We start from the raw sequence: 12,602 nt of genomic DNA, 5'->3' as shown, positions 1-12,602 counted from the left end.
CCCATATTAACTTTCCTAGCTAACATTCACACACGTTCATACTCCAATGGATGCATCAGAGTAACTTGGGGTTACTAACTTGGGCCAAGCATTTTGCATGCAGACTGGGGAAGCCAGGGATTCAACCACTAACCTTCCTAATCAGTAGATGATCTGTGCTACCTCCTAAGCTCCAGCCACCCCTTGTTCAATGTGTTTTTGCACTGTGACGCATTAATCAGATTTTCAATAATCTGTGTGAATAAATTGTGAAAAACAAGGATGCCGTTCAACATGGGTTTTTATTCATTGTTGGTTCATTTTCAATTCATTCTTTGTAACAGTAACAGCTGTTGGTGAAAGAGCAGCTTATCGTATAGCGGCAAGAATCGCTGCAAGGAGCGCTGGATTCTGCAGAAGTGTTGGATTCTGTAGAAGAGCTGTTAGCAGGGCAAGATAACTTGTGGTAGTCCCAGTAGTCTGCAAGAAAATAAGTAATAAATATTATTACATAGGATAATGCATTCTCTGTTGAATGGCTTTCTGTGGATATGATAATATCGGAGAGTCCAGTGTGTCTAATGTTCAAACGTAGAAAAACAAATATGAGACTCACCCCCTCCCTAGATGAAGATGAAGAACGTGCATCACGCTCAAGTGCTGAGTCATTCTGTTTAAAAACAAACATGTAAATGTATTGTTTGGATATGACAAGGTAGGAGCACTGACACAGTCTCTGGTTGCACAGTTACACACACAGTGCAAGATATATCATTCTACAGTCATATTACACTTACAGGATTTGCCAGAGCAAGGCTCAGCAGGCATCCAAGCAGAAACACAACCTTGATCATGGTTTCAGTGATTTCACCTGTTAACAATAATTCTGATGAGATGTGGTCAAAACCATCTGCAAAATCACCATTCAACCAACATTACACTGAAAACACAGAAGCAATAAAGGATTGATGAGAAATGTTACCGTCAGGTCTTCACAACTTCAGCAGACTGTCTCAGAGATGTGGATGATTGTGGTAATGCTGTACTGACAGCAGAGCTTTTTATACACAGTTGCAAGAGATGATTTAACCTCATTAGCATAACTGTTGGGAAATTGTGATTCTTAGAAAACATCCTCATCTTAATAAGGAGAAACACCATTGGGCAATAATCAGGGACACACCTGAATTACACCTAATTCTTAGTAGGTATGATTTCTGTCAGAAATTATATACCATGGTTGGTTTTGTCTAACATTCAAATGTGAAACTGTGGTGTACATTGTCCTTACTTGATATCAATTTTGGTCTGAGATACTTAAAATTAAAGGGTTAAGTACCAGTCTTCCAGTCAGCATTCAGTGATATTTTCTTTTGTCCTAGAGGTCTTGAATGTGAAGAAATGTTGTATTTCATAGAATAATACTGGGGATTTGTGGTCTGTTGTGTATGCAATAGCTAATTTTGTTGCTGAACCACAGTGATATGAGATTTGCCAGGTATGTATTCACATACAAAACTAAAATGTGTTTGTGAATGTTCCTTACGTACAATTGTCTACACCTAAAAAATATATGAAGAATGGTCACTATGTCCTGTCTATCTTTATATCTATATAATAAATCTTTGTGTATTACCACTGCAGTTTCAATTAAAAGAATTTTTAAAAATGCAAGTGTCCATGACCATTTTTATTTATCTTCTAACATCCAGGGATCCTCAGGATGTGTTTCACAGTGTCTAACAAGCTTTGTAAAGTATCTTGATGCATGCTCAATCATCCTGGTAAGGAAGTCCAAAAACTGAATCTGTTCATCTTGATATGGCGTTTAGAGTAGGAGAGCGCAGTGTTTAGAGAAAATGCTTCTCAGCTGTTCCGATGCTCGTAACACCTAAGCAATCACTAAGGACTTTCACTTGAAAAAAAGTAGTTGTCCTACTCTCCTGTCTTGCCTTGGGCATTCTTTAATCAAATCACTGGAGTTTGAGGACATAATAATAATGATAATAATGGATTGGATTTATATAGCGCTTTTCAAGGCACCCAAAGCGCTTTACAATGCCACTATTCATTCACTCTCGCATTCACACACTGGTGAAGGCAGCTATGGTTGTAGCCACAGCTGCCCTGGGGCAGACTGACAGAAGCGAGGCTGCCATATCGCGCCATCGGCCCCTCTGGCCAACACCAGTAGGCGGTAGGATAAAGTGTCTTGCCCAAGGACACATGAACTGATAACTTTCTCCTTCGGGATTTTATGGTAGAGAGAAAAGAAGTCACTACCACTGTCACAGTTTTACCACTGTCACTGTTTTAGTTTTGCATCAAAGGGACTGGCCTAATGCCTCAAACCTCTCAAAAAGGTCAACTTTTGTCTCATCAGTCCAAAGAAGATTTTACCAAAAGTTAGACGCAACAAGTCCAATACAACTTTATGAAGCTCACTTCTGTGTGATGACAGCGATACTGCGGTGGGTTGTTGAAGATATTCTGAACTTTTGTCTTTGTAACTGCTGCCGATTTTAGCTTTTAACTGATGTTAGCCAGCATTAGTGAAACTTTCTCTGAAGTTGATGTAACAGTGTTGGCCTCTTGACAAATAAGCTCTCATACAATGTGAGAATGTGATGAAACTGTTTATCAGCGGGAAAGTGTGATATATGTAGTGTGATAGGGCACTCGAACCTAATCCTAGCAAAATGTTAGCTTATGACCTGGCTGGTTTTGTTGTTTAGTCAGCTCTTTTTTGGTGTGGTACAGCTCTAGTTTCAAAAACACAAGCAAGGACCCACCTTTCCTGTTCTTTAATTAATAATAATAATGGACTGCATTTATATGGCCCTTTTCAAGACCCTCAAAGCACTTTACAATTCCACTATTCATTCACACACTGATGGAGGCAAGCTACAGTTGTAGCCACAGCTGCTCTGGGGCAGACTGACAGAAGCGAGGCTGCCATATCACGCCATCAGCCCCTCTGGCCATCACCAGTAGGTGAAGTGTCTTGCCCCAGGACACAACAACCAAGACAGACAGAGCTGGGGATCAAACCGGCAACCATCCGGTTACAAGATGAGCTTCCCCACCCCTGAAACACAGTCACCCAAATTGAATAACTTTTAAGTTTTATGTGGACCATCTATTAAATAAACTCAAAGCTATAACAGTGACTCATTTCCCAACAATCCCTGATGCAACACTGGGTGTTGTCTGTTAACTGCCTAAGCTGGTAAAGCTCCTGATTTGTAATCATAGCGAGGATTTCAATCTGTTTACCAGTTTGCAAACACTACAGGGTGGAGACCTACATTACAGTGGTAATGTGCAATGTTTTCTGGTTATATTCAGATTAATGTTAACATTGGACAAATCTATTAAACTGTGTTATTTCTGATACTTGTGATGAAATGAGTCCAACATAATTATATCAGCTTGAACTGTGAAATAAATGCCAGAACATTTTTTTTTAATTTTGAGTGTTTGTTGAACCCTTCTGATGAAATGTTTTCAAAAAGATATTCAATTTCAATTTTCACATACATGTATTTAAATGTGTATCATATTTGCTACATCTGGCAACAAAAAGTCACAAAAGTAAAAAAAAAAAAAAAAGATCAAATATGTTACACTTGGCTTTACAGGGCTAGTCATCAGCCACACCTTGAAATGTGGAGGAGGATGTAACAAAGCTAATCCAGTAACTGTATATAAGAAAAGCTGAACATCCAGAACACCACTACAACAACCTCCTTGAGACAGTCTGCTGCAACCTTACAACTTAAGGTGATTAAATCTTTACTCTTAGCATTTCTTGAGTAAGGATTGTGAAAGACTTTTTTTTTTTTTTGCTTGAGTGAATTTGTTGTTTTAGCATATCTTATTGTCTTTAATCTTTTTTCAACAGGTACATTAACTGAAACAATACTGAAAGTACTTCTGCTTGGATGCTTCCTGTGCGGGACTCTGGTTAAACCTGCAAGTATTATCATAAGTGATATATTAGCAGATATTACTTTAATATGCAAATACAAGTAATACCATATGATGGTGAGTGCACACGGACACTATGGTGACTCTCACCACAGCTCACATGAGGCAAGTGCTTTCTTTCGCCTCCACATTCAAATCACAGATGAACTGTAAAAGCTTTTGGCGGGGGGGGGGGGGGGGGGGGGGGGGGTTCTCTCTACAGATCACCAACAACAACAATATCTTCCCGCAGCAGCTTCTCTCTGCCCTCCTACAAGCACTTGCTACAACTACTATAACAGCTGCACCCACTATAACTCCCTGAAATTGTAAAGGAAACTAAATTTCAATGAGTGGTTTTAAGCCAGCATTGCTTTTATGAAGCCAGCACAATGTTGCTTGTTTTGCATCAGTTTTTCTCTTTTCCAAATTGAATCTTGATTTTTTTTTTTTTTTTATTAAATCTTTCTGCTCACTATTGTGTTAAGTCACTGCCAAATAAAGTTCATCACTGAAAATCTGACTCAAATTTCTTGTATTTAATTTTTACATACACCTTTCTATTTTTAAGCCCACAAGTTTTTGTACACAGATTTTTTCATTTTTTCTCTGTACACAATCACAGTGAATTTTCAAACAAACTATCAAGATAATGTTGAATTGCAGACTTTCAGCTTTAGTTCAAGTGTCTTTAGAAAAATACTGCATTTACTTTGTAAGAACTACAAATACCGATACCTTTTATCTGTAGACCCAAATTTTCAGCAGCTCAAAAATAGCTGGATGAATTGACATCATTTTATATACAAACATTATTTTTTATACTTTGATGGAAATAACACAAACCATAAGCATCAAAAATACTGTTTCTCTTCAGATTTTTTTTAGGCCTTTGCGAAAAGTCTTCAGGTGCTGCTTCTTTGTGGGTCTCTTTTTCTTCAGTTTTGTCTCCAGTATCTGCTGTGTGGGTTTGTGTCGGGTGACTGACTTGGCCATTGCACCCCAATAAATGGACAAACCAGTGCTATGTCTACTCATTACCAACAAATGTGCAAAGAACTAATGATTACATTGTATCTATATGCACTTTGTTACTAGCAGTCTAGCACAGATACAGTTAATTTGTTACTATTTCTTTAGTTGAATCTATGAACAACCACAAAAAAGAACATAGTTTGACAGGCAGAAATTTGTATTTTTGCACAAATGACTTGATTCCCAGAGAGGTTACAAAAAAACACAAAAAAAATAAAACCTCCAAAAAAGATCAGTTGTACTGTATTTGAAAGTCAGGTTCTTTTTCAATTTCAATTTAACTGAATTCAGTTCCAAATCACAATAACAGTTGCCTCATTACACATAGCAGACCGCGCTGGCCCAGATCTGGTGTCAAGCTGGCACTGCTGGCTGACTTCTGGCATTGTAAGTGGTATGTCATCCAGATGTGGGCCAGGTCTGGCAATGATGGCACTATTTATGTTCCTATTTTAGTTAGAATACCCAAATACCATGTTGCAATACTATACTGCTAGGGTAGCCAACGTTTCAAATGCAGGTTTAACAGGTTTGTGAGTGTACACTTTATCCAAAACCTAGTGACAGTTTACTCATTGTTGCCACTGGGTCGCTGTAGCTCAGGAGGTAGAGCAGGTCACCTACTGATTGGAAGATGAGTGGTTCAATCCCTGCCTCCCCCAGTCTGCATGTCCAGAGTATGAATGTAGTTAGGAAGCACTCAGTTTAGAGAAAGAGTGTGATTTGTGAATTGGGCATGTTGTATAGGGCACCTTGAGTAATCTGGGAGAGTAGAAAAGTGCTGAATAAGAATCAGTCCATTCACTGTCTGAACAGAGTTTCGTCATGTTACTTTTGCACTATTATGTTCCGGCACATGTTGTTATTATATGGCTTGACTTAGCTACACATTAGGCTGACATCTGGGGCCAGAGCTGAAACTGTTCTGGGCCAGCACAGGGCCAGCAGTGTGTCTGCAACTGGCCCGTGGCTGCACACAACTTATACATGGCCCAAATACCGCAAAGAATGATGGCCCTTTGGTGGCCCAGATCAGGTTTACCAGAGGTAATCCACACATGGGCCAGCACAGGACCATCAGTGTGTTTGCAACTGGTTTTGTGCTGGCCCATGTGTGGGCCACCACTGGCAAACCAGATCTGGGATACCAAAAGGCCGTAATTCTTTGCGGTATGTGGGTCATGTGTAAGCACATTGTGTGGGCTAGATCCGGGCCATACCAGTTTTGCTATGTGGGATGGTGCTTTAGACCATAAGGTTCAGACGCTACAAAGAAAAAGTAGAAAATCCCAGCAATCATATGATCTCCTTTGAGCAAGCACTATGGCGACAGTGGGGGGAAAAAATCCTTTTTTACAGGAAGAAACCTCCAGCAAATCCACACTCAGGGAGGGTCGTCCATCTGCCAAAACTGGTTGGGGTAAGGGGAGGAAAACAGGAAAGACTGAAGGCTCAGCCTCCAATTCTACTTTAAAACATGCTAGCTTACCATTGGTAAGCCTGCAGTCTAACAGCGAAGTCCTCTAATTAGGTGATACAATTCTATAAGATAAGATGGCACTTAATTATTGTATGAGACACTTTGTATGAGACGAGCAAGATTTTGAATTCGATTTTGAATTTAGAAGGGCACTAATAAAGAGAAGCCAATATAAAAATATGCGCTCTCTTTCTAGTCCCTGTAAGTACCCTTGCTACAGCATTTTGGATTAACTGAAGACTTTTCAGGGAGTTTTGTTTTAGGACGTCCTGATAATAACAAATTACAGTAGTCCAGCGCAAAAGTAATAAATGCATGAACTAGTATTTCAGTTTCACTCTGAGAGAAGATATTTCTAATTATAGACATATTGTGCAAATGGAAGAAAGCAGTCCTACATATGTGTTTAATATTTCCATTAAATGGCTTATTCTGGTCAAAAATGAATAAGATATTATGGTCAACAGCATTGAACTGTTGTGCTTGTCCTGAGGTCTAGCAGGACAAGCACAAAGATGAGTCCACTGTCAGAGGCCAGAGCTAATGTTAAAGGAGATATTAAAAATTGTGAGATTTCACTTTGAAAGCTTTTTGAATGATCTGAAGGATGAAAATTTACTATGCAAAAGAAAGAGGTCAAGAGTTAATCCAGATCTTTCTGGGTGTGACACACCACACCAATTATAATCTAAAATCTTTCACTCAGTGCTAAGGGACTATTTTTGTTTAACTCCTTGAATTAAAGCTGAAAGTCTGCACTTCAATCACATTTGATTGTTTGATTTCAAATTCACTGTTGTCGCTCATATGGGGAATATAAATTGTGTCATTGTCCAAATATGTGTAAATTTGGACTTAGAATAACACAGAGGTTGTAGAGAGAGAAAAAACAAAAAGACAAAAAACGAAATCTGAATCTACGTGATTTTCACATATGAACTTTATTTGACAGCTAAAGACAATAGTGACTGATTAAGAAGTCATGATTACATTTTTTTAAACAAAAAACAAAAAACATCACAGGCAAGCACAACATGGTGCCTATGTCAGAAATTCGACGCAAATGCAAAGGCTTAAAACCACTCTTTGATCTTTGGTGTCCTTTTATGTAGTGGCTGCAATTATTGTAGTTGTAGTGGGTGTAGCTGTTATAGTAGTTGTAGCAAGTGGTTGTAGAAGGGCAAGCTAGAGCTGCAGGAAATCAATAAAATTGTTGTTCACCTGTAGAGAAAATGTTTTAGAGAAAGTGACGCTCCTGTGTGATTTAAACGTGGAGGATAAAGAAAACACTCACCTCATTTGAACTGGAGCCAGAGCGGGCCAGGCATTCGTGTGCCTTGTCCATCTGTAGAAGATTCAAAAGCATGGTATTACTTGTACATACTTATACTCTTGTAGTATCTGCATATATTTTCCCTTATAATGTTATTGAATCGTGCCTAATGATAATACTTAGAGCCTGAGGCAGAGTGAGGCTCAGGAGGCATACAAGCAGAAATACCATATATAATATAATATAATTATATTATAATATAATCATTGTTTCAATGATTGTAAATGTTGAAAAAGATAATGAGGATAATAAAGACGCAAAATGAAAAACACTCTTCTACAATCCTGACACAGAAAATACTGAGAATAAAGATTTAATTACCTGAATCTGTACAGCTGCAGCAGACTGTCTCACAGTGAACGAGGTTGTTTTAGTGATGCTCTGGATGTTGAGTGCTTCTTATATACAGTTACTGGATCAGCTTTGTTAAGAAATCCTCCTCCTCCCTATTTGAAGGTGTGGCTGATGATTAGAGACAGAAATCCCACTTGGACAGGATTATATGAAACTGTTGCACTAGTTTCATCACAAACATCAGAAATAATAGAGTTTAATTGATTTGTCTGAGGTTTTTCTTTATTAATTTTTACACAGTCAGAAAACATTTTATATTACTACTTTAATGTACGTCTCCACCTGCTCGTGTTGTAAGACAGGTAAACCGATGAAAAAGTTGGCTATGATTAAAAATCAAAAGATTTAGTGGCCTAGGCATTTAAAAGGTAACACCCAGTGAAGTTTGCATTTCTGTCTGACTTTTCTCTTAGGAAATGAGTTGCTATTATGGGCTTAAGCTACTGCACTGTACCTTGTACAGTAAAGTCATGTAACAGGACATTATTAGATCTATCTATCTCTCTATCTATCTCAAAAACAGTTTTATTTGTTGTTATCTATCGTCTACCTGGGCCTTACACAGAGATTCGGACTGAATTCTCAGACTTTTTATCTGATTTAGTGCTCAGCTCAGAAAAGATAATTATTATGGGTGATTTGAACATGCATGTAGCTGCTAAAAATGACATCCTAAACTCAGCATTTAATCAGTTATTAGACTCAAATGGCCTCTCAAAATGTTAAAGAAACTACACAACACTTTAATCACACTCAAGATCTGTGTTTGCTAATAGCATTTAAATTTACAATAATGGATTACACAGCAGTGGGGAGTAGATTTCATCAAGGTAGATATCTTTCTGTCTCTAATCATCAGTCACACCTTGAAATGTGGAGGAGGAGGATTTCTTCTTTCTATGTTTTCTGACTGTGTAAAAATTAACACTCCAACCAGCAGGATATGACCTGCCGCAACACCTTACTCAGGAGGCGACAGCCTTGGGCTACGTCCACACTAGCCCGGATAGATTTGAAAACAGCATTTTGGTCTCAAAACGCTCCGCATCCACACTAGCGTTTTCAGTCGTTTTCACAGAGATGTGCGTCCACATTGACACGGCCAAAAATGCTTACGTTCCAGTACTGCACATGCATGAAACGCAAGAAGATTTGACCTGTCTCATTTCTGTCTGCTGTTTATTTACTTTCCAGCTCTTTGAAACGTTGCGGCAAAATGTCGAGGAAAAGCATTGAGTTTTTTAAATGGACTAACAATGAGGTGGAGTTGTTGCTGCAAGTAACACAAAAGTAGTTGCAAAAGCTAGTGAGAATTAAAGAATTTGAAGAAAAGCTAACTGAAGCATGTACAAACTGATATTAATCGTTAATAGGGCTGTCAAAATTGAGAGCAAACAAAACAACTGCTGTATAATGCCCTCCGCTATCTTTGTTTAATTGGTCACATGACTGCATCACATGACTAACATACGTCATTGTTTTCGAAAGTCTCAGTTTTTGCTGTCCACACTACGACGAATAAGCACCGTCTTCAAATATATGCATTTTCGAGAGCGTTTTGAAAACGCTGCATTTTCCTTCAGGGAAAATCCAGTTGCAGTGTGGACGGGAGGCCAAAATGGAGAGAAAACAATGCATTTTCAAATGAAAACGCATTAGTGTTTGGGGCCAGGCGGCGCTGCTGGACTGGGCCCTGGTCCGGATAGGCCTGGGCCCCCTTTCCCTGGTGGGTTGCGGAGTATGGGGGTGCCTACTGGGGTCAGCGGGGGAGCTTGCCCCAGGGAGGGGTCACTTGCCCCTCCCTTCCTTCCCTCCCCATCTCCAGCTGCCTCCCTCTTCCCACTCCACCACAATCACCCACACATGCAGGGCCTATACAATACAATACAATACAACTTTATTTGTATAGCACGTTTAAAAGACCAGCGGTACACCAAAGTGCTTTACAATAAAAACAGGAAAATTAAGACAATAAATAAAAGACTATTAACAAAGTACCACATATGTCATCAGGTTAAGGGCACTAATTATACAGCAATAAAAGGGAATATAAGAACAAAGTTACTAAGAACAGATATAGCTAAAAGATAAAGTACATAAATAAGAAATTACAGTACATAAAAGTACATAAATAAGAAATTGAACCAAATATAAAATAGGGACACTAACTAGATGGAAAAGCTATGTTGAATAAATGAGTTTTTAAACACAATTTAAAAGATAAAACGGAGTCTGACGCACGGATAGCGATAGGAAGGTTGTTCCACAGATTCAGTGCAACCAGGGCAAAAGCACGGTCACCCCTAGATTTAAGTCTAGATCTAGGCTGAGCCAGGAGTAATTGGGCTGAAGACCCGAGGGCTCGCTCAGCAACATATAGACTAAGAAGATCGACAAGATAACGAGGGGCTAAATTATTTATAATTTTAAATGTGAGCAACAATATTTTAAATTCAATGCGATATTTTATGGGTAACCAATGCAACTCAATAAGAACTGGGGTGACAGAGGCATGCTTTCTAGTGCCAGTCAGGAGGCGAGCCGCAGCATTCTGGACAAGCTGAAGTCTGTGAAGGAGAGCGGAGTGAAGACCAAAGTAGAGGGAATTACAGTAATCCAATCTAGAAGTCACAAAAGCATGAATGAGCTTTACAAGATCTTTATGAGGAACATAGTGCTTAGCCTTAGCAACAAGGCGCAGTTGGTAAAAGCTAGATTTGATTACTTAAGAAACTTGTTTGTTAAATTTGAAAGAGCTGTCCAGCAGGACACCTATGTCACTAACTGAGTCAGAGAAAGAAGTGGCAAAGGAACCAAAGGTATCAGCTGATAGGCCCCTAGGGATATGGTTGCCAAACACCACAATCTCTGTTTTCTTCAGGATAAGGGAATTGTCTGAAAGCCATTCTCTGACTTTTCTCATGCACTCAAGGAAGCAGTGCAAGAAGGAGCAATGTCGTCATCATCTAATTGAAAATAAATTTGTATATCATCGGCATAGAGGTGATAAGAAATGTTATATTTTTCAAAGATTAAGCCTAGGGGGAGCATATATAATGAGAATAACACCTGACACACCTTTACCTTGGGGTAAAGGTGTGTCACCAGGGTACAGGGGAGGCATCCCCCCCCTGTCCCCTTCTGGCTGCCTGTGCCTCAATTTTATCCCACAACTTAAACATTCACATTACTCACACTCTCATAACACATACATATAGGACCTTGGGGGTGGGCACGCTACACGGAATCCAAAAGACCATCAGGGTGTACAACCTCACCCCTGGCGTCGTTGCCCACCTCTCAATTTTAAATACATGTAGACATTAAGGGCTATCAGGAGGGACTATGGGCTTACCTGCTGCTCTCTGGCAGGTAGCTCCATGCCCTCCTGGGTTTTAAAGGCACCTTAGAACACACATGCATCAACACTACATATGAGCGGGCGGAGGAGGGTTTGGAGTCTTCACAACCCCCGTTCTCTGCGGCCTGTTGGAGCGGGGGGTCAGGAGGAGGAGTTGGCCGTCCAATTGGGGTCTGGAATGTGGGGCCTCCCTGCTGCTGCCGAGTCGGGGCGGTCTGCTTCTCCCCACCCCAGGGAAAAGGGTAACACTACCTGGGTCTGGGTGCAGTTTCCCCCTGCAGGGGCAAGGGTACCTAGACCTGGGGCTTAGAGTACGCTTGGAGAGTGTGATTGTGTGTACAGTGTCTCTTTATGTCTGTCTCTACGTTGGGTGAGTGTTGAGTAATTGCATATGAGAGCATGAGGGTGGGAATGGATGTTTGTATCTGTGTGTGCCTGTATGTCTGTATCTATATGTCAGGTCGGGTATCAGACGTCACCTCTCTAGGGACATCTCAGGACCTCTAAGGTATGGAGGCCTATCTCCTCCCACCACTTCCCCTGCCGGTGGCAGACGGCCTCAGACATTAGTGCGTTGGTGGTTCTTTGTGTCCGGGGATCAGCATCCAGGTACACACCGGCTCACTCCTTGGTGGATGCTTGTCGGGGCCTGGAGCCTGGGGCTTGCTCGGGCCACTTCGGGGGTGGGGTGCCCTCACCTTCTTGGCCTGGGGCTCAGTCACTCTGGCACAGCCGTTGCTGCTGAGTGACCCCTCATCTGGGACTCTCCTCAGCTCTTTCTGGGATAGTGGCGCGGCTGCCCCTCTGTTGGTCTTCCTTGGTCGCTTGTGTTCTGGGGGCCTCTGGATGTCTGGAGCAGATCATTACATGAAGGAACCTTTTAAAAACAAGCGCGCTCATGCTCACAGGTGTACACACGGGTGCTCACACACACAAACTACACCCTTTTTGGCTCCTACCTCAAAGCACACTGTGCGCTGTCGATTTTACGTCCTGCACAATAATGTGTAATATTTAGTATTTACTGTTATATTCCCATATATCATCGTGATGTTGTTTATTATATTGCTCTTTTTTTTCTTCCGCTTGTT

This window comes from Neolamprologus brichardi, chromosome 6 (genome assembly GCF_056152115.1).
Source record: "Neolamprologus brichardi isolate AB-2024 chromosome 6, ASM5615211v1, whole genome shotgun sequence".
In the NCBI taxonomy this organism is placed as follows: domain Eukaryota; kingdom Metazoa; phylum Chordata; class Actinopteri; order Cichliformes; family Cichlidae; genus Neolamprologus; species Neolamprologus brichardi.
This window is presented reverse-complemented; position numbering follows the sequence as displayed.